Here is a 17686-nt window from a genome sequence, read left to right on the forward strand (position 1 = left end):
GACGTACATTGGGGGTATAGCTCAGTGGTAGAGCATTTGACTGCAGATCAAGAGGTCCTTGGTTCAACTCCGAGTGCCCCCTTGTACCATACATTTTCATTTTCAAGTCTTACACACAATACATCATTCACTATTTGAAGGATCATAAAATTACGAAATTACATTGCTTGACATGTCCAGTTACTTGAAATATTGAAGGTGTTTTTAAATTAGTTATTATACTTGTTTACATCAATTCTCAGTCCTCTAACATGTAAGTTTGAATTTTTTTTGAATATTGTGTCTGAGAAATAATCTTTCAATTGATGTAACTCAAATCCATGTTTTCAAACAAGAGAACATGAAAATGTGCATTTGTCTATAATTTAAAAGATTTTGGACAAAATTTCTTTGACGTACATTGGGGGTATAGCTCAGTGGTAGAGCATTTGACTGCAGATCAAGAGGTCCTTGGTTCAACTCCGAGTGCCCCCTTGTTCCAAACATGTTCTTTTTCAAGTCTTATACACAATACATCATTCACTATTTGAAGGATCATAAAATTACGAAATTACATTGCTTGACATGTCCAGTTACTTGAAATATTGAAGGTGTTTTTAAATTAGTTATAATACTTGTTTACATCAATTCTCAGTCCTCTAACATGTAAGTTTGAATTTTTTTTGAATATTGTGTCTGAGAAATAATCTTTCAATTGATGTAACTCAAATCCATGTTTTCAAACAAGAGAACATGAAAATGTGCATTTGTCTATAATTTAAAAGATTTTGGACAAAAATTCTTTAATGTACATTGGGGGTATAGCTCAGTGGTAGAGCATTTGACTGCAGATCAAGAGGTCCTTCGTTCAACTCCGAGTGCCCCCTTGTACCATACATCTTCATTTTCAAGTCTTACACACAATACATCATTCACTATTTGAAGGATCATAAAATTACGAAATTACATTGCTTGACATGTCCAGTTACTTGAAATATTGAAGGTGTTTTTAATTTAGTTATTATACTTGTTTACATCAATTCTTAGTCCTCTAACATGTAAGTTTGAATTTTTTTGGAATAATGTGTCTGAGTAATAATCTTTCAATTGATGTAACTCAAATCCATGTTTTCAAACAAGAGAACATGAAAATGTGCATTTGTCTATAATTTAAAAGATTTTGGACAAAAATTCTTTGACGTACATTGGGGGTATAGCTCAGTGGTAGAGCATTTGACTGCAGATCAAGAGGTCCTTGGTTCAACTCCGAGTGCCCCCTTGTTCGAAACATGTTCTTTTTCAAGTCTAATACACAATACATCATTCACTATTTGAAGGATCATAAAATTACGAAATTACATTGCTTGACATGTCCAGTTACTTGAAATATTGAAGGTGTTTTTAAATTAGTCATTATACTTGTTTACATCAATTCTCAGTCCTCTAACATGTAAGTTTGAATTTTTTTGGAATATTGTGTCTGAGAAATAGTCTTTCAATTGATGTAACTCAAATCCATGTTTTCAAACAAGAGAACATGAAAATGTGCATTTGTCTATAATTTAAAAGATTTTGGACAAAAATTCTTTGACGTACATTGGGGGTATAGCTCAGTGGTAGAGCATTTGACTGCAGATCAAGAGGTCCTTGGTTCAACTCCGAGTGCCCCCTTGTACCATACATCTTCATATTCAATTCTTATACACAATACATCATTCACTATTTGAAGGATCATAAAATTACGAAATTACATTGCTTGACATGTCCAGTTACTTGAAATATTGAAGGTGTTTTTAAATTAGTTATTATACTTGTTTACATCAGTTCTCAGTCCTCTAACATGTAAGTTTGAATTTTTTTTGAATATTGTGTCTGAGAAATAATCTTTCAATTGATGTAACTCAAATCCATGTTTTCAAACAAGAGAACATGAAAATGTGCATTTGTCTATAATTTAAAAGATTTTGGACAAAAATTCTTTGATGTACATTGGGGGTATAGCTCAGTGGTAGAGCATTTGACTGCAGATCAAGAGGTCCTTCGTTCAACTCCGAGTGCCCCCTTGTACCATACATCTTCATTTTCAAGTCTTACACACAATACATCATTCACTATTTGAAGGATCATAAAATTACGAAATTACATTGCTTGACATGTCCAGTTACTTGAAATATTGAAGGTGTTTTTAATTTAGTTATTATACTTGTTTACATCAATTCTTAGTCCTCTAACATGTAAGTTTGAATTTTTTTGGAATAATGTGTCTGAGTAATAATCTTTCAATTGATGTAACTCAAATCCATGTTTTCAAACAAGAGAACATGAAAATGTGCATTTGTCTATAATTTAAAAGATTTTGGACAAAAATTCTTTGACGTACATTGGGGGTATAGCTCAGTGGTAGAGCATTTGACTGCAGATTAAGAGGTCCTTGGTTCAACTCCGAGTGCCCCCTTGTACCATACATCTTCATTTTCAATTCTTATACACAATACATCATTCACTATTTGAAGGATCATAAAATTACGAAATTACATTGCTTGACATGTCCAGTTACTTGAAATATTGAAGGTGTTTTTAAATTAGTTATTATACTTGTTTACATCAGTTCTCAGTCCTCTTACATGTAAGTTTGAATTTTTTTTGAATATTGTGTCTGAGAAATAATCTTTCAATTGATGTAACTCAAATCCATGTTTTCAAACAAGAGAACATGAAAATGTGCATTTGTCTATAATTTAAAAGATTTTGGACAAAAATTATTTCATGTGCATTGGGGGTATAGCTCAGTGGTAGAGCATTTGACTGCAGATCAAGAGGTCCTTGGTTCAACTCCGAGTGCCCCCTTGTACCATACATCTTCATTTTCAAGTCTTACACACAATACATCATTCACTATTTGAAGGATCATAAAATTACGAAATTACAATGCTTGACATGTCCAGTAACTTGAAAAATTGAAGCTGTTTTTAAATTAGTTATAATACTTGTTTACATCAATTCTCAGTCCTCTAACATGTAAGTTTGAATTTTTTTGGAATATTGTGTCTGAGAAATAATCTTTCAATTGATGTAACTCAAATCCATGTTTTCAAACAAGAGAACATGAAAATGTGCATTTGTCTATAATTTAAAAGATTTTGGACAAAAATTCTTTAATGTACATTGGGGGTATAGCTCAGTGGTAGAGCATTTGACTGCAGATCAAGAGGTCCTTGGTTCAACTCCGAGTGCCCCCTTGTACCATACATCTTCATTTTCAAGTCTTATACACAATACATCATTCACTATTTGAAGGATCCTAAAATTACGAAATTACATTGCTTGACATGTCCAGTTACTTGAAATATTGAAGGTGTTTTTAATTTAGTTATTATACTTGTTTACATCAATTCTTAGTCCTCTAACATGTAAGTTTGAATTTTTTTGGAATAATGTGTCTGAGTAATAATCTTTCAATTGATGTAACTCAAATCCATGTTTTCAAACAAGAGAACATGAAAATGTGCATTTGTCTATAATTTAAAAGATTTTGGACAAAAGTTATTTGACGTACATTGGGGGTATAGCTCAGTGGTAGAGCATTTAACTGCAGATCAAGAGGTCCTTGGTTCAACTCCGAGTGCTCCCTTGTTCCAAACATGTTCTTTTTCAAGTCTTATACACAATATATCATTCACTATTTGAAGGATCATAAAATTACGAAATTACATTGCTTGACATGTCCAGTTACTTGAAATATTGAAGGTGTTTTTAATTTAGTTATTATACTTGTTTACATCAATTCTTAGTCCTCTAACATGTAAGTTTGAATTTCTTTGGAATATTGTGTCTGAGAAATAATCTTTCAATTGATGTAACTCAAATCCATGTTTTCAAACAAGAGAACATGAAAATGTGCAGTTGTCTATAATTTAAAATATTTTGGACAAAAATTCTTTAATGTACATTGGGGGCATAGCTCAGTGGTAGAGCATTTGACTGCAGATTAAGAGGTCCTTGGTTAAACTCCGAGTGCCCCCTTGTACCATACATCTTCATTTTCAAGTCTTACACACAATACATCATTCACTATTTGAAGAATCATAAAATTACGAAATTACATTGCTTGACATGTCCAGTTACTTGAAATATTGAAGGTGTTTTTAAATTAGTTATTATACTTGTTTACATCAATTCTTAGTCCTCTAACATGTAAGTTTGAATTTCTTTGGAATATTGTGTCTGAGAAATAATCTTTCAATTGATGTAACTCAAATCCATGTTTTCAAACAAGAGAACATGAAAATGTGCATTTGTCTATAATTTAAAATATTTTAGACAAAAATTCTTTCATGTACATTGGGGGTATAGCTCAGTGGTAGAGCATTTGACTGCAGATCAAGAGGTCCTTGGTTCAACTCCGAGTGCCCCCTTGTACCATACATCTTCATTTTCAATTCTTATACACAATACATCATTCACTATTTGAAGGATCATAAAATTACGAAATTACATTGCTTGACATGTCCAGTTACTTGAAATATTGAAGGTGTTTTTAAATTAGTTATTATACTTGTTTACATCAGTTCTCAGTCCTCTTACATTTAAGTTTGAATTTTTTTTGAATATTGTGTCTGAGAAATAATCTTTCAATTGATGTAACTCAAATCCATGTTTTCAAACAAGAGAACATGAAAATGTGCATTTGTCTATAATTTAAAAGATTTTGGACAAAAATTCTTTCATGTACATTGGGGGTATAGCTCAGTGGTAGAGCATTTGACTGCAGATCAAGAGGTCCTTGGTTCAACTCCGAGTGCCCCCTTGTACCATACATCTTCATTTTCAAGTCTTACACACAATACATCATTCACTATTTGAAGGATCATAAAATTACGAAATTACATTGCTTGACATGTCCAGTTACTTGAAATATTGAAGGTGTTTTTAAATTAGTTATTATACTTGTTTACATCAATTCTCAGTCCTGTAACATGTAAGTTTGAAATTTTTTTGAATATTGTGTCTGAGAAATAATCTTTCAATTGATGTAACTCAAATCCATGTTTTCAAACAAGAGAACATGAAAATGTGCATTTGTCTATAATTTAAAAGATTTTGGACAAAAATTCTTTAATGTGCATTGGGGGTATAGCTCAGTGGTAGAGCATTTGACTGCAGATCAAGAGGTCCTTGGTTCAACTCCGAGTGCCCCCTTGTACCATACATCTTCATTTTCAAGTCTTACACACAATACATCATTAACTATTTGAAGGATCATAAAATTACGAAATTACATTGCTTGACATGTCCAGTTACTTGAAATATTGAAGGTGTTTTTAAATTAGTCATTATACTTGTTTACATCAATTCTCAGTCCTCTAACATGTAAGTTTGAATTTTTTTTGAATATTGTGTCTGAGAAATAATCTTTCAATTGATGTAACTCAAATCCATGTTTTCAAACAAGAGAACATGAAAATGTGCATTTGTCTATAATTTAAAAGATTTTGGACAAAAGTTATTTGATGTACATTGGGGGTATAGCTCAGTGGTAGAGCATTTGACTGCAGATCAAGAGGTCCTTGGTTCAACTCCGAGTGCCCCCTTGTACCATAAATTTTCATTTTCAAGTCTTACACACAATACATCATTCACTATTTAAAGGATCATAAAATTACGAAATTACATTGCTTGACATGTCCAGTTACTTGAAATATTGAAGGTGTTTTTAAATTAGTTATTATACTTGTTTACATCAATTCTCAGTCCTCTAACATGTAAGTTTGAATTTTTTTTGAATATTGTGTCTGAGAAATAATCTTTCAATTGATGTAACTCAAATCCATGTTTTCAAACAAGAGAACATGAAAATGTGCATTTGTCTATAATTTAAAAGATTTTGGACAAAAATTCTTTGACGTACTTTGGGGGTATAGCTCAGTGGTAGAGCATTTGACTGCAGATCAAGAGGTCCTTGGTTCAACTCCGAGTGCCCCCTTGTACCATACATCTTCATTTTCAAGTCTTACACACAATACATCATTCACTATTTGAAGGATCATAAAATTACGAAATTACATTGCTTGACATGTCCAGTTACTTGAAATATTGAAGGTGTTTTTAAATTAGTTATAATACTTGTTTACATCAATTCTCAGTCCTCTAACATGTAAGTTTGAATTTTTTTTGAATATTGTGTCTGAGAAATAATCTTTCAATTGATGTAACTCAAATCCATGTTTTCAAACAAGAGAACATGAAAATGTGCATTTGTCTATAATTTAAAAGATTTTGGACAAAAATTATTTGACGTACATTGGGGGTATAGCTCAGTGGTAGAGCATTTGACTGCAGATCAAGAGGTCCTAGGTTCAACTCCGAGTGCCCCCTTGTACCATACATCTTCATTTTCAATTCTTATACACAATACATCATTCACTATTTGAAGGATCATAAAATTACGAAATTACATTGCTTGACATGTCCAGTTACTTGAAATATTGAAGGTGTTTTTAAATTAGTTATTATACTTGTTTACATCAGTTTTCAGTCCTCTTACATGTAAGTTTGAATTTTTTTGGAATATTGTGTCTGAGAAATAATCTTTCAATTGATGTAACTCAAATCCATGTTTTCAAACAAGAGAACATGAAAATGTGCATTTGTCTATAATTTAAAAGATTTTGGACAAAAATTATTTGACGTACATTGGGGGTATAGCTCAGTGGTAGAGCATTTGACTGCAGATCAAGAGGTCCTTGGTTCAACTCCGAGTGCCTCCTTGTTCCAAAGGTGTTCTTTTTCAAGTCTTATACACAATACATCATTCACTATTTGAAGGATCATAAAATTACGAAATTACATTGCTTGACATGTCCAGTTACTTGAAATATTGAAGGTGTTTTTAAATTAGTTATAATACTTGTTTACATCAATTCTCAGTCCTCTAACATGTAAGTTTGAATTTTTTTTGAATATTGTGTCTGAGAAATAATCTTTCAATTGATGTAACTCAAATCCATGTTTTCAAACAAGAGAACATGAAAATGTGCATTTGTCTATAATTTAAAGTTTTTTGGACAAAAATTCTTTAATGTGCATTGGGGGTATAGCTCAGTGGTAGAGCATTTGACTGCAGATCAAGAGGTCCTTGGTTCAACTCCGAGTGCCCCCTTGTACCATACATCTTCATTTTCAAGTCTTACACACAATACATCATTAACTATTTGAAGGATCATAAAATTACGAAATTACATTGCTTGACATGTCCAGTTACTTGAAATATTGAAGGTGTTTTTAAATTAGTCATTATACTTGTTTACATCAATTCTCAGTCCTCTAACATGTAAGTTTGAATTTTTTTTGAATATTGTGTCTGAGAAATAATCTTTCAATTGATGTAACTCAAATCCATGTTTTCAAACAAGAGAACATGAAAATGTGCATTTGTCTATAATTTAAAAGATTTTGGACAAAAGTTATTTGACGTACATTGGGGGTATAGCTCAGTGGTAGAGCATTTGACTGCAGATCAAGAGGTCCTTGGTTCAACTCCGAGTGCCCCCTTGTACCATAAATTTTCATTTTCAAGTCTTACACACAATACATCATTCACTATTTAAAGGATCATAAAATTACGAAATTACATTGCTTGACATGTCCAGTTACTTGAAATATTGAAGGTGTTTTTAAATTAGTTATTATACTTGTTTACATCAATTCTCAGTCCTCTAACATGTAAGTTTGAATTTTTTTTGAATATTGTGTCTGAGAAATAATCTTTCAATTGATGTAACTCAAATCCATGTTTTCAAACAAGAGAACATGAAAATGTGCATTTGTCTATAATTTAAAAGATTTTGGACAAAAATTCTTTGACGTACTTTGGGGGTATAGCTCAGTGGTAGAGCATTTGACTGCAGATCAAGAGGTCCTTGGTTCAACTCCGAGTGCCCCCTTGTACCATACATCTTCATTTTCAAGTCTTACACACAATACATCATTCACTATTTGAAGGATCATAAAATTACGAAATTACATTGCTTGACATGTCCAGTTACTTGAAATATTGAAGGTGTTTTTAAATTAGTTATAATACTTGTTTACATCAATTCTCAGTCCTCTAACATGTAAGTTTGAATTTTTTTTGAATATTGTGTCTGAGAAATAATCTTTCAATTGATGTAACTCAAATCCATGTTTTCAAACAAGAGAACATGAAAATGTGCATTTGTCTATAATTTAAAAGATTTTGGACAAAAATTATTTGACGTACATTGGGGGTATAGCTCAGTGGTAGAGCATTTGACTGCAGATCAAGAGGTCCTAGGTTCAACTCCGAGTGCCCCCTTGTACCATACATCTTCATTTTCAATTCTTATACACAATACATCATTCACTATTTGAAGGATCATAAAATTACGAAATTACATTGCTTGACATGTCCAGTTACTTGAAATATTGAAGGTGTTTTTAAATTAGTTATTATACTTGTTTACATCAGTTTTCAGTCCTCTTACATGTAAGTTTGAATTTTTTTGGAATATTGTGTCTGAGAAATAATCTTTCAATTGATGTAACTCAAATCCATGTTTTCAAACAAGAGAACATGAAAATGTGCATTTGTCTATAATTTAAAAGATTTTGGACAAAAATTATTTGACGTACATTGGGGGTATAGCTCAGTGGTAGAGCATTTGACTGCAGATCAAGAGGTCCTTGGTTCAACTCCGAGTGCCTCCTTGTTCCAAAGGTGTTCTTTTTCAAGTCTTATACACAATACATCATTCACTATTTGAAGGATCATAAAATTACGAAATTACATTGCTTGACATGTCCAGTTACTTGAAATATTGAAGGTGTTTTTAAATTAGTTATAATACTTGTTTACATCAATTCTCAGTCCTCTAACATGTAAGTTTGAATTTTTTTTGAATATTGTGTCTGAGAAATAATCTTTCAATTGATGTAACTCAAATCCATGTTTTCAAACAAGAGAACATGAAAATGTGCATTTGTCTATAATTTAAAGTTTTTTGGACAAAAATTCTTTGACGTACATTGGGGGTATAGCTCAGTGGTAGAGCATTTGACTGCAGATCAAGAGGTCCTTGGTTCAACTCCGAGTGCCCCCTTGTTCGAAACATGTTCTTTTTCAAGTCTAATACACAATACATCATTCACTATTTGAAGGATCATAAAATTACGAAATTACATTGCTTGACATGTCCAGTTACTTGAAATATTGAAGGTGTTTTTAAATTAGTCATTATACTTGTTTACATCAATTCTCAGTCCTCTAACATGTAAGTTTGAATTTTTTTTGAATATTGTGTCTGAGAAATAATCTTTCAATTGATGTAACTCAAATCCATGTTTTCAAACAAGAGAACATGAAGATGTGCATTTGTCTATAATTTAAAAGATTTTGGACAAAAATTATTTGACGTACATTGGGGGTATAGCTCAGTGGTAGAGCATTTGACTGCAGATCAAGAGGTCCTTGGTTCAACTCCGAGTGCCCCCTTGTACCATACATCTTCATTTTCAATTCTTATACACAATACATCATTCACTATTTGAAGGATCATAAAATTACGAAATTACATTGCTTGACATGTCCAGTTACTTGAAATATTGAAGGTGTTTTTAAATTAGTTATTATACTTGTTTACATCAGTTCTCAGTCCTTTAACATGTAAGTTTGAATTTTTTTGGAATATAGTGTCTGAGAAATAATCTTTCAATTGATGTAACTCAAATCCATGTTTTCAAACAAGAGAACATGAAAATGTGCATTTGTCTATAATTGAAAGTTTTTTGGACAAAAATTCTTTGACGCACATTGGGGGTATAGCTCAGTGGTAGAGCATTTGACTGCAGATCAAGAGGTCCTTGGTTCAACTCCGAATGCCCCCTTGTTCGAAACATGTTCTTTTTCAAGTCTAATACACAATACATCATTCACTATTTGAAGGATCATAAAATTACGAAATTACATTGCTTGACATGTCCAGTTACTTGAAATATTGAAGGTGTTTTTAATTTAGTTATTATACTTGTTTACATCAATTCTTAGTCCTCTAACATGTAAGTTTGAATTTCTTTGGAATATTGTGTCTGAGAAATAATCTTTCAATTGATGTAACTCAAATCCATGTTTTCAAACAAGAGAACATGAAAATGTGCATTTGTCTATAATTTAAAATATTTTGGACAAAAATTCTTTAATGTACATTGGGGGCATAGCTCAGTGGTAGAACATTTGACTGCAGATTAAGAGGTCCTTGGTTAAACTCCGAGTGCCCCCTTGTACCATACATCTTCATTTTCAAGTCTTACACACAATACATCATTCACTATTTGAAGGATCATAAAATTACGAAATTACATTGCTTGACATGTCCAGTTACTTGAAATATTGAAGGTGTTTTTAAATTAGTTATTATACTTGTTTACATCAATTCTTAGTCCTCTAACATGTAAGTTTGAATTTCTTTGGAATATTGTGTCTGAGAAATAATCTTTCAATTGATGTTACTCAAATCCATGTTTTCAAACAAGAGAACATGAAAATGTGCATTTGTCTATAATTTAAAATATTTTGGACAAAAATTCTTTCATGTACATTGGGGGTATAGCTCAGTGGTAGAGCATTTGACTGCAGATCAAGAGGTCCTTGGTTCAACTCCGAGTGCCCCCTTGTACCATACATCTTCATTTTCAAGTCTTACACACAATACATCATTCACTATTTGAAGGATCATAAAATTACGAAATTACATTGCTTGACATGTCCAGTTACTTGAAATATTGAAGGTGTTTTTAAATTAGTTATAATACTTGTTTACATCAATTCTCAGTCCTCTAACATGTAAGTTTGAATTTTTTTTGAATATTGTGTCTGAGAAATAATCTTTCAATTGATGTAACTCAAATCCATGTTTTCAAACAAGAGAACATGAAAATGTGCATTTGTCTATAATTTAAAAGATTTTGGACAAAAATTCTTTAATGTGCATTGGGGGGTATAGCTCAGTGGTAGAGCATTTGACTGCAGATCAAGAGGTCCTTGGTTCAACTCCGAGTGCCCCCTTGTACCATACATCTTCATTTTCAAGTCTTACACACAATACATCATTCACTATTTGAAGGATCATAAAATTACGAAATTACAATGCTTGACATGTCCAGTTACTTGAAATTTTGAAGGTGTTTTTAATTTAGTTATTATACTTGTTTACATCAATTCTTAGTCCTCTAACATGTAAGTTTGAATTTTTTTGGAATAATGTGTCTGAGTAATAATCTTTCAATTGATGTAACTCAAATCCATGTTTTCAAACAAGAGAACATGAAAATGTGCATTTGTCTATAATTTAAAAGATTTTGGACAAAAATTATTTGACGTACATTGGGGGTATAGCTCAGTGGTAGAGCATTTGACTGCAGATCAAGAGGTCCTTGGTTCAACTCCGAGTGTCCCCTTGTACCATACATCTTCATTTTCAATTCTTATACACAATACATCATTCACTATTTGAAGGATCATAAAATTACGAAATTACATTGCTTGACATGTCCAGTTACTTGAAATATTGAAGGTGTTTTTAAATTAGTTATTATACTTGTTTACATCAGTTCTCAGTCCTCTAACATGTAAGTTTGAATTTTTTTGGAATATTGTGTCTGAGAAATAATCTTTCAATTGATGTAACTCAAATCCATGTTTTCAAACAAGAGAACATGAAAATGTGCATTTGTCTATAATTTAAAGTTTTTTGGACAAAAATTCTTTGACGTACATTGGGGGTATAGCTCAGTGGTAGAGCATTTGACTGCAGATCAAGAGGTCCTTGGTTCAACTCCGAGTGCCCCCTTGTTCCAAACATGTTCTTTTTCAAGTCTTATACACAATACATCATTGACTATTTGAAGGATCATAAAATTACGAAATTACATTGCTTGACATGTCCAGTTACTTGAAATATTGAAGGTGTTTTTAAATTAGTCATTATACTTATTTACATCAATTCTCAGTCCTCTAACATGTAAGTTTGAATTTTTTTTGAATATTGTGTCTGAGAAATAATCTTTCAATTGATGTAACTCAAATCCATGTTTTCAAACAAGAGAACATGAAAATGTGCATTTGTCTATAATTTAAAAGATTTTGGACAAAAGTTATTTGACGTACATTGGGGGTATAGCTCAGTGGTAGAGCATTTGACTGCAGATCAAGAGGTCCTTGGTTCAACTCCGAGTGCCCCCTTGTACCATACATTTTCATTTTCAAGTCTTACACACAATACATCATTCACTATTTGAAGGATCATAAAATTACGAAATTACATTGCTTGACATGTCCAGTTACTTGAAATATTGAAGGTGTTTTTAAATTAGTTATTATACTTGTTTACATCAATTCTCAGTCCTCTAACATGTAAGTTTGAATTTTTTTTGAATATTGTGTCTGAGAAATAATCTTTCAATTGATGTAACTCAAATCCATGTTTTCAAACAAGAGAACATGAAAATGTGCATTTGTCTATAATTTAAAAGATTTTGGACAAAAATTCTTTGACGTACATTGGGGGTATAGCTCAGTGGTAGAGCATTTGACTGCAGATCAAGAGGTCCTTGGTTCAACTCCGAGTGCCCCCTTGTACCATACATCTTCATTTTCAAGTCTTACACACAATACATCATTCACTATTTGAAGGATCATAAAATTACGAAATTACATTGCTTGACATGTCCAGTTACTTGAAATATTGAAGGTGTTTTTAAATTAGTTATAATACTTATTTACATCAATTCTCAGTCCTCTAACATGTAAGTTTGAATTTTTTTTGAATATTGTGTCTGAGAAATAATCTTTCAATTGATGTAACTCAAATCCATGTTTTCAAACAAGAGAACATGAAAATGTGCATTTGTCTATAATTTAAAAGATTTTGGACAAAAATTAGTTGACGTACATTGGGGGTATAGCTCAGTGGTAGATCATTTGACTGCAGATCAAGAGGTCCTAGGTTCAACTCCGAGTGCCCCCTTGTACCATACATCTTCATTTTCAATTCTTATACACAATACATCATTCACTATTTGAAGGATCATAAAATTACGAAATTACATTGCTTGACATGTCCAGTTACTTGAAATATTGAAGGTGTTTTTAAATTAGTTATTATACTTGTTTACATCAGTTCTCAGTCCTTTAACATGTAAGTTTGAATTTTTTTGGAATATAGTGTCTGAGAAATAATCTTTCAATTGATGTAACTCAAATCCATGTTTTCAAACAAGAGAACATGAAAATGTGCATTTGTCTATAATTTAAAGTTTTTTGGACAAAAATTCTTTGACGCACATTGGGGGTATAGCTCAGTGGTAGAGCATTTGACTGCAGATCAAGAGGTCCTTGGTTCAACTCCGAGTGCCCCCTTGTTCAAAACATGTTCTTTTTCAAGTCTAATACACAATACATCATTCACTATTTGAAGGATCATAAAATTACGAAATTACATTGCTTCACATGTCCAGTTACTTGAAATATTGAAGCTGTTTTTAAATTAGTTATAATACTTGTTTACATCAATTCTCAGTCCTCTAACATGTAAGTTTGAATTTTTTTTGAATATTGTGTCTGAGAAATAATCTTTCAATTGATGTAACTCAAATCCATGTTTTCAAACAAGAGAACATGAAAATGTGTATTTGTCTATAATTTAAAAGATTTTAAACAAAAATTCTTTAATGTACATTGGGGGTATAGCTCAGTGGTAGAGCATTTGACTGCAGATCAAGAGGTCCTTGGTTCAACTCCGAGTGCCCCCTTGTACCATACATCTTCATTTTCAATTCTTATACACAATACATCATTCACTATTTGAAGGATCATAAAATTACGAAATTACATTGCTTGACATGTCCAGTTACTTGAAATATTGAAGGTGTTTTTAAATTAGTTATAATACTTGTTTACATCAATTCTCAGTCCTCTAACATGTAAGTTTGAATTTTTTTTGAATATTGTGTCTGAGAAATAATCTTTCAATTGATGTAACTCAAATCCATGTTTTCAAACAAGAGAACATGAAAATGTGCATTTGTCTATAATTTAAAGTTTTTTGGACAAAAATTCTTTGACGTACATTGGGGGTATAGCTCAGTGGTAGAGCATTTGACTGCAGATCAAGAGGTCCTTGGTTCAACTCCGAGTGCCCCCTTGTTCGAAACATGTTCTTTTTCAAGTCTAATACACAATACATCATTCACTATTTGAAGGATCATAAAATTACGAAATTAAATTGCTTGACATGTCCAGTTACTTGAAATATTGAAGGTGTTTTTAAATTAGTCATTATACTTGTTTACATCAATTCTCAGTCCTCTAACATGTAAGTTTGAATTTTTTTTGAATATTGTGTCTGAGAAATAATCTTTCAATTGATGTAACTCAAATCCATGTTTTCAAACAAGAGAACATGAAAATGTGCATTTGTCTATAATTTAAAAGATTTTGGACAAAAATTATTTGACGTACATTGGGGGTATAGCTCAGTGGTAGAGCATTTGACTGCAGATCAAGAGGTCCTTGGTTCAACTCCGAGTGCCCCCTTGTACCATACATCTTCATTTTCAATTCTTATACACAATACATCATTCACTATTTGAAGGATCATAAAATTACGAAATTACATTGCTTGACATGTCCAGTTACTTGAAATATTGGAGGTGTTTTTAAATTAGTTATTATACTTGTTTACATCAGTTCTCAGTCCTTTAACATGTAAGTTTGAATTTTTTTGGAATATAGTGTCTGAGAAATAATCTTTCAATTGATGTAACTCAAATCCATGTTTTCAAACAAGAGAACATGAAAATGTGCATTTGTCTATAATTTAAAGTTTTTTTGGACAAAAATTCTGTGACGCACATTGGGGGTATAGCTCAGTGGTAGAGCATTTGACTGCAGATCAAGAGGTCCTTGGTTCAACTCCGAGTGCCCCCTTGTTCAAAACATGTTCTTTTTCAAGTCTAATACACAATACATCATTCACTATTTGAAGGATCATAAAATTACGAAATTACATTGCTTCACATGTCCAGTTACTTGAAATATTGAAGGTGTTTTTAAATTAGTTATAATACTCGTTTACATCAATTCTCAGTCCTCTAACATGTAAGTTTGAGTTTTTTTGGAATATTGTGTCTGAGAAATAATCTTTCAATTGATGTAACTCAAATCCATGTTTTCAAACAAGAGAACATGAAAATGTGCATTTGTCTATAATTTAAAAGATTTTGGACAAAATTTATTTCATGTACCTTGGGGGTATAGCTCAGTGGTAGAGCATTTGACTGCAGATCAAGAGGTCCTTGGTTCAACTCCGAGTGCCCCCTTGTACCATACATCTTCATTTTCAATTCTTATACACAATACATCATTCACTATTTGAAGGATCATAAAATTACGAAATTACATTGCTTGACATGTCCAGTTACTTGAAATATTGAAGGTGTTTTTAAATTAGTTATTATACTTGTTTACATCAGTTCTTAGTCCTCTTACATGTAAGTTTGAATTTTTTTGGAATATTGTGTCTGAGAAATAATCTTTCAATTGATGTAACTCAAATCCATGTTTTCAAACAAGAGAACATGAAAATGTGCATTTGTCTATAATTTAAAAGATTTTGGACAAAAATTCTTTCATGTACATTGGGGGTATAGCTCAGTGGTAGAGCATTTGACTGCAGATCAAGAGGTCCTTGGTTCAACTCCGAGTGCCCCTTTGTACCATACATCTTCAATTTCAAGTCTTACACACAATACATCATTCACTATTTGAAGGATCATAAAATTACGAAATTACATTGCTTGACATGTCCAGTTACTTGAAATATTGAAGGTGTTTTTAAATTAGTTATTATACTTGTTTACATCAATTCTCAGTCCTGTAACATGTAAGTTTGAATTTTTTTGGAATATTGTGTCTGAGAAATAATCTTTCAATTGATGTAACTCAAATCCATGTTTTCAAACAAGAGAACATGAAAATGTGCATTTGTCTATAATTTAAAAGATTTTGGACAAAAATTATTTGACGTACATTGGGGGTATAGCTCAGTGGTAGAGCATTTGACTGCAGATCAAGAGGTCCTTGGTTCAACTCCGAGTGTCCCCTTGTACCATACATCTTCATTTTCAATTCTTATACACAATACATCATTCACTATTTGAAGGATCATAAAATTACGAAATTACATTGCTTGACATGTCCAGTTACTTGAAATATTGAAGGTGTTTTTAAATTAGTTATTATACTTGTTTACATCAGTTCTCAGTCCTCTAACATGTAAGTTTGAATTTTTTTGGAATATTGTGTCTGAGAAATAATCTTTCAATTGATGTAACTCAAATCCATGTTTTCAAACAAGAGAACATGAAAATGTGCATTTGTCTATAATTTAAAGTTTTTTGGACAAAAATTCTTTGACGTACATTGGGGGTATAGCTCAGTGGTAGAGCATTTGACTGCAGATCAAGAGGTCCTTGGTTCAACTCCGAGTGCCCCCTTGTTCCAAACATGTTCTTTTTCAAGTCTTATACACAATACATCATTGACTATTTGAAGGATCATAAAATTACGAAATTACATTGCTTGACATGTCCAGTTACTTGAAATATTGAAGGTGTTTTTAAATTAGTCATTATACTTGTTTACATCAATTCTCAGTCCTCTAACATGTAAGTTTGAATTTTTTTTGAATATTGTGTCTGAGAAATAATCTTTCAATTGATGTAACTCAAATCCATGTTTTCAAACAAGAGAATATTAAAATGTGCATTTGTCTATAATTTAAAAGATTTTGGACAAAAGTTATTTGACGTACATTGGGGGTATAGCTCAGTGGTAGAGCATTTGACTGCAGATCAAGAGGTCCTTGGTTCAACTCCGAGTGCCCCCTTGTACCATACATTTTCATTTTCAAGTCTTACACACAATACATCATTCACTATTTGAAGGATCATAAAATTACGAAATTACATTGCTTGACATGTCCAGTTACTTGAAATATTGAAGGTGTTTTTAAATTAGTTATTATACTTGTTTACATCAATTCTCAGTCCTCTAACATGTAAGTTTGAATTTTTTTTGAATATTGTGTCTGAGAAATAATCTTTCAATTGATGTAACTCAAATCCATGTTTTCAAACAAGAGAACATGAAAATGTGCATTTGTCTATAATTTAAAAGATTTTGGACAAAAATTCTTTGACGTACATTGGGGGTATAGCTCAGTGGTAGAGCATTTGACTGCAGATCAAGAGGTCCTTGGTTCAACTCCGAGTGCCCCCTTGTACCATACATCTTCATTTTCAAGTCTTACACACAATACATCATTCACTATTTGAAGGATCATAAAATTACGAAATTACATTGCTTGACATGTCCAGTTACTTGAAATATTGAAGCTGTTTTTAAATTAGTTATAATACTTGTTTACATCAATTCTCAGTCCTCTAACATGTAAGTTTGAATTTTTTTTGAATATTGTGTCTGAGAAATAATCTTTCAATTGATGTAACTCAAATCCATGTTTTCAAACAAGAGAACATGAAAATGTGCATTTGTCTATAATTTAAAAGATTTTGGACAAAAATTATTTGACGTACATTGGGGGTATAGCTCAGTGGTAGAGCATTTGACTGC

The 17686-nt window shown here is 31.8% G+C and overlaps 34 non-coding genes across 34 annotated transcripts; all 34 read left to right on the forward strand.

The window, feature by feature from the left end:
* Positions 1-10: 10 nt before the first annotated feature.
* On the forward strand, positions 11-82 carry TRNAC-GCA (transfer RNA cysteine (anticodon GCA)). The gene has a single exon. It is a non-coding gene; the product is annotated as a tRNA-Cys (tRNA).
* Positions 83-402: 320 nt separating this feature from the next.
* On the forward strand, positions 403-474 carry TRNAC-GCA (transfer RNA cysteine (anticodon GCA)). Its single transcript has one exon. It is a non-coding gene; the product is annotated as a tRNA-Cys (tRNA).
* A 712-nt stretch (positions 475-1186) lies between these two features.
* Positions 1187-1258, forward strand: TRNAC-GCA (transfer RNA cysteine (anticodon GCA)). The gene has a single exon. It is a non-coding gene; the product is annotated as a tRNA-Cys (tRNA).
* Positions 1259-1578: 320 nt separating this feature from the next.
* TRNAC-GCA (transfer RNA cysteine (anticodon GCA)) lies at positions 1579-1650 on the forward strand. Its single transcript has one exon. It is a non-coding gene; the product is annotated as a tRNA-Cys (tRNA).
* A 1104-nt stretch (positions 1651-2754) lies between these two features.
* On the forward strand, positions 2755-2826 carry TRNAC-GCA (transfer RNA cysteine (anticodon GCA)). Its single transcript has one exon. It is a non-coding gene; the product is annotated as a tRNA-Cys (tRNA).
* A 320-nt stretch (positions 2827-3146) lies between these two features.
* On the forward strand, positions 3147-3218 carry TRNAC-GCA (transfer RNA cysteine (anticodon GCA)). Its single transcript has one exon. It is a non-coding gene; the product is annotated as a tRNA-Cys (tRNA).
* A 1104-nt stretch (positions 3219-4322) lies between these two features.
* TRNAC-GCA (transfer RNA cysteine (anticodon GCA)) lies at positions 4323-4394 on the forward strand. Its single transcript has one exon. It is a non-coding gene; the product is annotated as a tRNA-Cys (tRNA).
* A 320-nt stretch (positions 4395-4714) lies between these two features.
* Positions 4715-4786, forward strand: TRNAC-GCA (transfer RNA cysteine (anticodon GCA)). Its single transcript has one exon. It is a non-coding gene; the product is annotated as a tRNA-Cys (tRNA).
* A 320-nt stretch (positions 4787-5106) lies between these two features.
* On the forward strand, positions 5107-5178 carry TRNAC-GCA (transfer RNA cysteine (anticodon GCA)). The gene has a single exon. It is a non-coding gene; the product is annotated as a tRNA-Cys (tRNA).
* A 320-nt stretch (positions 5179-5498) lies between these two features.
* On the forward strand, positions 5499-5570 carry TRNAC-GCA (transfer RNA cysteine (anticodon GCA)). The gene has a single exon. It is a non-coding gene; the product is annotated as a tRNA-Cys (tRNA).
* Positions 5571-5890: 320 nt separating this feature from the next.
* TRNAC-GCA (transfer RNA cysteine (anticodon GCA)) lies at positions 5891-5962 on the forward strand. Its single transcript has one exon. It is a non-coding gene; the product is annotated as a tRNA-Cys (tRNA).
* A 712-nt stretch (positions 5963-6674) lies between these two features.
* On the forward strand, positions 6675-6746 carry TRNAC-GCA (transfer RNA cysteine (anticodon GCA)). Its single transcript has one exon. It is a non-coding gene; the product is annotated as a tRNA-Cys (tRNA).
* Positions 6747-7066: 320 nt separating this feature from the next.
* Positions 7067-7138, forward strand: TRNAC-GCA (transfer RNA cysteine (anticodon GCA)). Its single transcript has one exon. It is a non-coding gene; the product is annotated as a tRNA-Cys (tRNA).
* Positions 7139-7458: 320 nt separating this feature from the next.
* TRNAC-GCA (transfer RNA cysteine (anticodon GCA)) lies at positions 7459-7530 on the forward strand. The gene has a single exon. It is a non-coding gene; the product is annotated as a tRNA-Cys (tRNA).
* A 320-nt stretch (positions 7531-7850) lies between these two features.
* On the forward strand, positions 7851-7922 carry TRNAC-GCA (transfer RNA cysteine (anticodon GCA)). The gene has a single exon. It is a non-coding gene; the product is annotated as a tRNA-Cys (tRNA).
* Positions 7923-8634: 712 nt separating this feature from the next.
* On the forward strand, positions 8635-8706 carry TRNAC-GCA (transfer RNA cysteine (anticodon GCA)). Its single transcript has one exon. It is a non-coding gene; the product is annotated as a tRNA-Cys (tRNA).
* A 320-nt stretch (positions 8707-9026) lies between these two features.
* Positions 9027-9098, forward strand: TRNAC-GCA (transfer RNA cysteine (anticodon GCA)). Its single transcript has one exon. It is a non-coding gene; the product is annotated as a tRNA-Cys (tRNA).
* Positions 9099-9418: 320 nt separating this feature from the next.
* TRNAC-GCA (transfer RNA cysteine (anticodon GCA)) lies at positions 9419-9490 on the forward strand. Its single transcript has one exon. It is a non-coding gene; the product is annotated as a tRNA-Cys (tRNA).
* Positions 9491-10594: 1104 nt separating this feature from the next.
* On the forward strand, positions 10595-10666 carry TRNAC-GCA (transfer RNA cysteine (anticodon GCA)). The gene has a single exon. It is a non-coding gene; the product is annotated as a tRNA-Cys (tRNA).
* A 321-nt stretch (positions 10667-10987) lies between these two features.
* TRNAC-GCA (transfer RNA cysteine (anticodon GCA)) lies at positions 10988-11059 on the forward strand. The gene has a single exon. It is a non-coding gene; the product is annotated as a tRNA-Cys (tRNA).
* A 320-nt stretch (positions 11060-11379) lies between these two features.
* On the forward strand, positions 11380-11451 carry TRNAC-GCA (transfer RNA cysteine (anticodon GCA)). Its single transcript has one exon. It is a non-coding gene; the product is annotated as a tRNA-Cys (tRNA).
* Positions 11452-11771: 320 nt separating this feature from the next.
* Positions 11772-11843, forward strand: TRNAC-GCA (transfer RNA cysteine (anticodon GCA)). Its single transcript has one exon. It is a non-coding gene; the product is annotated as a tRNA-Cys (tRNA).
* Positions 11844-12163: 320 nt separating this feature from the next.
* On the forward strand, positions 12164-12235 carry TRNAC-GCA (transfer RNA cysteine (anticodon GCA)). Its single transcript has one exon. It is a non-coding gene; the product is annotated as a tRNA-Cys (tRNA).
* A 320-nt stretch (positions 12236-12555) lies between these two features.
* TRNAC-GCA (transfer RNA cysteine (anticodon GCA)) lies at positions 12556-12627 on the forward strand. The gene has a single exon. It is a non-coding gene; the product is annotated as a tRNA-Cys (tRNA).
* A 712-nt stretch (positions 12628-13339) lies between these two features.
* On the forward strand, positions 13340-13411 carry TRNAC-GCA (transfer RNA cysteine (anticodon GCA)). The gene has a single exon. It is a non-coding gene; the product is annotated as a tRNA-Cys (tRNA).
* Positions 13412-13731: 320 nt separating this feature from the next.
* TRNAC-GCA (transfer RNA cysteine (anticodon GCA)) lies at positions 13732-13803 on the forward strand. The gene has a single exon. It is a non-coding gene; the product is annotated as a tRNA-Cys (tRNA).
* A 320-nt stretch (positions 13804-14123) lies between these two features.
* TRNAC-GCA (transfer RNA cysteine (anticodon GCA)) lies at positions 14124-14195 on the forward strand. The gene has a single exon. It is a non-coding gene; the product is annotated as a tRNA-Cys (tRNA).
* A 320-nt stretch (positions 14196-14515) lies between these two features.
* TRNAC-GCA (transfer RNA cysteine (anticodon GCA)) lies at positions 14516-14587 on the forward strand. The gene has a single exon. It is a non-coding gene; the product is annotated as a tRNA-Cys (tRNA).
* A 321-nt stretch (positions 14588-14908) lies between these two features.
* Positions 14909-14980, forward strand: TRNAC-GCA (transfer RNA cysteine (anticodon GCA)). Its single transcript has one exon. It is a non-coding gene; the product is annotated as a tRNA-Cys (tRNA).
* Positions 14981-15300: 320 nt separating this feature from the next.
* Positions 15301-15372, forward strand: TRNAC-GCA (transfer RNA cysteine (anticodon GCA)). Its single transcript has one exon. It is a non-coding gene; the product is annotated as a tRNA-Cys (tRNA).
* Positions 15373-16084: 712 nt separating this feature from the next.
* TRNAC-GCA (transfer RNA cysteine (anticodon GCA)) lies at positions 16085-16156 on the forward strand. The gene has a single exon. It is a non-coding gene; the product is annotated as a tRNA-Cys (tRNA).
* A 320-nt stretch (positions 16157-16476) lies between these two features.
* TRNAC-GCA (transfer RNA cysteine (anticodon GCA)) lies at positions 16477-16548 on the forward strand. Its single transcript has one exon. It is a non-coding gene; the product is annotated as a tRNA-Cys (tRNA).
* A 320-nt stretch (positions 16549-16868) lies between these two features.
* TRNAC-GCA (transfer RNA cysteine (anticodon GCA)) lies at positions 16869-16940 on the forward strand. Its single transcript has one exon. It is a non-coding gene; the product is annotated as a tRNA-Cys (tRNA).
* Positions 16941-17260: 320 nt separating this feature from the next.
* TRNAC-GCA (transfer RNA cysteine (anticodon GCA)) lies at positions 17261-17332 on the forward strand. The gene has a single exon. It is a non-coding gene; the product is annotated as a tRNA-Cys (tRNA).
* The last annotated feature ends 354 nt before the right edge of the window (positions 17333-17686 follow it).

Source organism: Engystomops pustulosus, chromosome 1 (genome assembly GCF_040894005.1).
Source record: "Engystomops pustulosus chromosome 1, aEngPut4.maternal, whole genome shotgun sequence".
Taxonomy (NCBI): domain Eukaryota; kingdom Metazoa; phylum Chordata; class Amphibia; order Anura; family Leptodactylidae; genus Engystomops; species Engystomops pustulosus.